Genomic DNA, 6,000 nt, shown 5'->3' on the forward strand with positions numbered 1-6,000 from the left:
CACAGTAGTTATGCCGGTCTCACGGTAAGTACAGCACACACGAAGTCTTCCTGTCACAGTCTTAATTCATATCTTGCAGTTCTTCTCAGTCACCTTAGACTGTCATCTCCAGAAGTCGGCCCATTTCTTGATAACTAACCCAAGCTCTTTTTCAACTGAACTCTCTATTCTTCTGACAACTGAATGCTCCCTTGGAACCTGCCAGACCACTCGCCTCCAGCTAGAGCCGAGGTAAAAAATATTGGAGCTGTACCTCCGCTCCTCATAGTTTTCATGACGTTGTGTTTAATTAATTGCGTTTGAGTTGAACAAGTTTGATTTTCGTCCTTCAGACTTTTTTTCTTGACTATATTTCTCGTTGTTTTCCGCGCGTATCTCTACCTTATTCCGAGACTAAGAATGCATGGTATTGTACTGCCAAGCACAGTGGCCGCGCTGTCTGAGGCATGAAATGTCATTGCCTTCTCGAATGCTGGAATCGTGGATTCGAATTCCACCCGAGGCATGGGGTTTATCCTGTATTTGCGTAGGTGGCGGCCTTGCGTTGGGCTGATTCTCCGTCCAAGAAGTCATACTGAGTAAGATTAAAAAATTGAGGTGAAACGAAGTGTTCCACGGATGCCCTATGCTCCAACTGGGGGCAACAGGAACAAAGATAGATGGATGTATACTGCCATGTCGTATACATCGTCATGCCGTGCTGAGTAATTTTTTTTTCCTTGGCACTACAACCCCAGTGGGCCTCGGCCTACCTCCGTGAACTTCTCCGTTCACTTCGGTTTTTCTAGATCTTACACATTCGGTAGGACTCCTTGGGCGGGTGATCAGCTCGTCGCAAGACCTCTACCTGTACACAAACACAGAGAAACGCACACACAAACTAAACATCCATGCCCTGAGTGGGATTCGAACCCACGCTCCCGGTTTCCAAGCGAGCGAAGACAGTGCATGCCTTAGACCGCTCGGCTACAGTGTCCGGCAGTGTATAAGAATAATATATAAGAATTCAGTTCGTACCTCACAGGAAACAGATCCGAACCCACGATCCCGGCTTCCGAGGGAGCGAAGACAGTGCATGCCTTAGACCGTTCGGCTACCGTGACCGGCCGTGCTGCTTAATTAGGCCCTTTAATTTGTAAGAAGATTAATGTTTTTTGGTATGCGACTCCGTAGATGTTCTAGATTCGGGAAGAGCCTGCTGCCCCACACGGGATAACACTACCTGGCATCACATTATAAGACCATAATCTGACAATCAGCGCTGTGAAGACCTCATATCTCGTTTACAGTATACCTTTTACGTCCCATCAAGTTCCTGAATGGCTCCTTCAAATGGACATCAAAGGCCAGGTCGTATGGGATATATATTATATATTTATTATTTATTGCAATTGGGCTTATGCCCGGTGGCAGTGTTTACAAAAGCGGACATACATTCAACAAAATATGCTGGACAAAGTGGCAGTGGGGCAGGTTTTCTCTTAGTACTTCGGTTTCCCCTGAAAATTTTCATTCTACCAACTGCCCCACATTCACATTAATACATCTCCCGACGATGCTGTGAGTACGTGAGGAACTGACACCGTGGAGCTGAGCTCTTCTTGAGAAGCCGCCAATTGTGCAGCTACTCAAGAACTTCCCAGCATTTTATGGAATCCGTAGGTTCATTACCGTGTTCACAAAACCCCTCCAACGGTCCCCATACTCAGCCAGATCAATCCAATCCATACCACCCCATCATATATCTCTGAGATCCATTTTAATATTGTTCACCCACCTACGTCTTGGTCTTCCCCGTGGTCTCCTTCCTTCCGGCTTTCCCACCAGTATCCTATATGCAGTTCTCCTCTCCCCAATTCGTGCTACATGCCATGTCCACCTATCCGCCATGACTTGATCATTGTAATTATTCTGATACTGGCACCGTCGTCAAATAACAGACATGAATGTTTGAAGCGTCAAATTTCCCAATTATGTGCGATGAACCGTGCCGAAGATTGAAAGTTGAGGCATCCAAGTAGCTAGGCTGCATTGCATATCGTCTTTTCATCGCATAGCAAGTAGTTATGCAACCTGAGACTCATTCTGTTGCGTAACAATTGAGTTATGAATACTGCAGAGCTGTTGCCTGCGATTCGTGGTATCTTCTGTGTGAGATGCTGTGTAATGTTCAGATATATGTCGTCCTTCTCTTTTAACGACCGTGGACTCGGACGGAAGAGACAGATGTTACTCCCGTGGAATCGAGCCGACCCTACCGTAAGTTTGTTTGGCGGTTGCGCTGCTATATAACTGATTATTTTAAAGTGTCTTTGATTTCTAAACATTGCATTTAGTCCCTGTATATATTTCTTTTATTTACATAATATTAGCAATCAGAATTACGTTTGATTCTATAAGCTATTTGCTGTAGTATTCTTCGTGACGTGGAGAGGGCTTATCCATATAAGTCCTCGTTACCCCTCTCTCAGGTCGGCTGGCCAATTCATTTTTAGTCTTCGCCCATTGTGCGGTTCCAGTAGCGGTTGCATTAGTACGTTCTCATGTCCTTCTGTTTTGTTGAGGTATCTTGTGCTTTTCCCCATTATGACTTCCTTCACTAGCGGCACTTTCAGGTCTTCATGGAGTGTTATATTGGAAACATACCATGGGGCGTTAGTAATCATACGTAGTATCTTTGACTGACATCTCTGGATTACGGAAATATTGGTTTTGCTAGCATTTCCCCATATTTCCATTCCATATACCCAAACTGGTGTTATTATTGTTTTGTAAAGTAAGGTTTTGTTGTCTAATGAGAGTTTGGAATTTCTTCCAATTAACCAACGCATATCCTTGATCGTCCCTGTATATGAAACTGAATAAGACGTTTATATGAAGTAGATTCAGGAATGGGAGAAATTCTTGTGGAATGAAAGAGGGATGATAGAGCGAGGTATTAAATGAAGTACTCGTAATACAAGCTGATTTTAAATTATTGTTGGAGTTTTCATGGCGTATAATTTGAAACCGAAAGAAACAAAACAATACTGCTTCCAGAATATGAAAGCTTAACTAAAAAATGTTAATATCTATTGAATTAATCATATAAAATGCTAAACAGCTTCAACTTGTGAGCCTCCGGCTGTTCTCCAGCATTTGAGATGTAACTTCTTCGATCGAGGCAAAAATTTTGAGCTTCAGTTCTTCGAGGGAGGTCACACGGATCTTATAAACAATGTCCTTTGTAGGGGTGAAGGCAATTGGATTTTCATGGGCTTCGAGTGAAAGCTTCCTGCATTCGATCTACATGTTCCTGCGAAGTGCTCGATCTTCCTGCTCGTTTTCGGTGTAGAACACTATCAGTCTCTTGAAATTACTTTAACCAGCGTCGGTTATCATTATCTGAAGGTGGATCTTTTCCATACTGAGTTCTGTAACGACATTGCATTTAGATAATGGACTGTGTCTCGAAAAACCAAAATACACACATTGCTCATTCTTTTGAACAGTCGCCATTTTGAGGTATGACGTCATACACTGCGAGTATAGTGTCACTAAATAAAACTTCTTGAGTTACATTTTCATATTCCTAAGCAGTTTTATTTTATTCCTTCCGTTTTGAAAATTATAGGCCATGGAAACCCCGACAATAATTTAGGACCGCAGTATACTCGTACATGAAGCATTACAGAATTTTGTACGACCAACACTACACATCTTCTTCCCCCCCCCCCTTGGCACTACAGCCCCAGTGGACCTAGGCCTACCTCCACGAATTTCTCCGTTCACTTCTGTTTTTCTAGATCTTACACATTCGGTAGGACTCCTTGGGCGGGTGATCAGCTCGTCACAAGGCCTCTACCTTTACACAAACACAGAAAAACGCATACACACAAACTAATCATCCATGTCCTGAGTGGGATTCGAACCCACGATCCCGGTTTCCAAGCGAGTGAAGACAGTACATGCCTTAGACCGCTCGGCTACCGTGACCGGCACAATACACATCTACACTGCTATAAGTGACTACCAATAAATCCACCTAGAAATAATTTAGAGCGTAAAAACTGTGTTTAAATCGCACCTAACGTAATTATTAAACAGTAACTTACATTATGCCGGTCACGGTAGCCGAGCGGGCTAAGGCATGTACTGTCTTCGCTCGCTTGGAAACCGGGATCGTGGGTTCGAATCCCACTCAGGGCATGGATGTTTATTTTTTGTGTGTTTGTTTTTCTGTGTTTGTGTACAGGTAGAGGCCTTGCGACGAGCTGATCACCTGCCCAAGGAGTCCTACCGAATGTGTAAGATCTAGAAAAACCGAAGTGAACGGAGAAGTTCATGGAGGGAGGCCTAGGCCCACTGGGGCTGTAGTGCCAAGGGAAAAAAACGTATATTATGCTCATCAGGAAGGCCAAGAATAATTATTTCTTTATATCACGATTGCCTTGAACTAAGTGCTGGCATTTTATAGACACAATGACGCCTGACTTCATCGTCAAAGTAGCGTTTGTGAACACGCCTTCCATCACGCAAGAGAAGACGCTAAATTAAGAACTTCGAGAAACCCGAAGTATTGCTTGCATGTCAATGAGAATGCCTAAAATTGTGTATAAAGCCTACAGGTACCTCGGACTCTTGAGGTTGTGTTGGTAAACAGAACTTGCGGCTGCGCACTAAGTGTATTTGGTTCATTACTTACTTACTTACTTACTTACTTACTTACTTACTTACTTACTTACTTATGGAGCTGAGCCCTTCTTGAGAAGCCAAATCTGCAGGTGCTCATGAATTTTCCAACATTTTATGGAACCCAGAGGTTCATTACCGTGTTCACTAGAGCCCTCCACTGGTCCCTATCCTGAGCCAGACCAATCTAATCCACACCATCCTATCCTATTTCTCTAAGATCCATTTTTAATATTGTCAACCCACCTACGCCTTGGTCTTCCCTGTGGTCTCTTTCCTTCTGGCTTTCCCACCAATATCCCTATACGCATTCCTTTTCTCCTCAATTCGTGCTACATGCCCTGCCCACCTCATCCTCCTTGACTTGATCATTCTAATTGTACTTGGAGAAGAGTACAAGTTATGAAGCTTCTCATTATGCAGTTTTCTCCAACCTCCTGTCACTTCATCCCTCTTCGGTCCAAATATATTTCTCAAATGTTCTTCGTCCTCCAGAAAGGACCGGACGTCAGTGAGTATTAATTAGTACTCCTGCACTGGTCTGCCGTGGTAGATGCCGAATCTGTCTTGAAGATTTTATCAAGAAATCTCTGAAGGACCTTAACGATGATATGTTAACACAGTGATCAATTTTCTGGCTATCATCCATCAACCTAATTTTTATTGAAAACTTCGTTTCAGAGACTTGATTCTTTTTTTCCGTCCTCAAGCAAAAAGCCTACTCTCTTGGGCCCAAATGATGGAACTAGTCCCTGTCAACAGATCTCCAGAACTAGATCTATCCGTTGGGCCCGAGAGGGCAATCATTTTAATACAGGATGGAGACAGAGTCCAGTCTCCGAATCGTCGTTTCAAATAGAAATTAAGACGATGTATACAGTCCGGAATAATTAATATTTGAATAAATGCTGTGTTTCTATGAAATTGACGTACGTGTATTTCTTCAAGTTTCGTTTTAATAACGTCGCAGCAGCACCTAGACCTTGATAGAGCATCGTCAAGTAAATTAAGCAACAAAATTCGAAGAAGGATTTAACCATGTACATTTCTTGCAAAATTGTTGAAGAAAGTCTGTGTCCCTCTCTGCAAGTTTTGAAGTTCCCACGGCAGAGACTCTGAAGATTATAATCCTTACATGTTGCATCCTGTTGTGTGTCATTCTGAATGAGTGTATTTATATCTGTCGACACGAGAATCCGCGTAAAAATACTAACATAGTTTGTACCAAACGCATGAAAGCCCTGACGGAGTGTAAACGACCACTTACAAGACCACATGAGAACTGCACCAGGTATCATAAGAAAACAACACCACAACACACAATCGTAC

At 43.0% G+C, this 6,000-nt stretch overlaps 1 protein-coding gene across 2 annotated transcripts in view; it reads left to right on the forward strand.

Annotated features, from left to right (window-relative positions):
- Nucleotides 1-6,000, forward strand: part of LOC111863648 — a 365,789-nt gene that overhangs the window by 109,110 nt on the left and 250,679 nt on the right. The gene's annotated exons all lie outside the window — the stretch shown is intronic.

Source organism: Cryptotermes secundus, unplaced genomic scaffold (genome assembly GCF_002891405.2).
Source record: "Cryptotermes secundus unplaced genomic scaffold, Csec_1.0 scaffold234, whole genome shotgun sequence".
Taxonomy (NCBI): Eukaryota; Metazoa; Arthropoda; class Insecta; order Blattodea; family Kalotermitidae; genus Cryptotermes; species Cryptotermes secundus.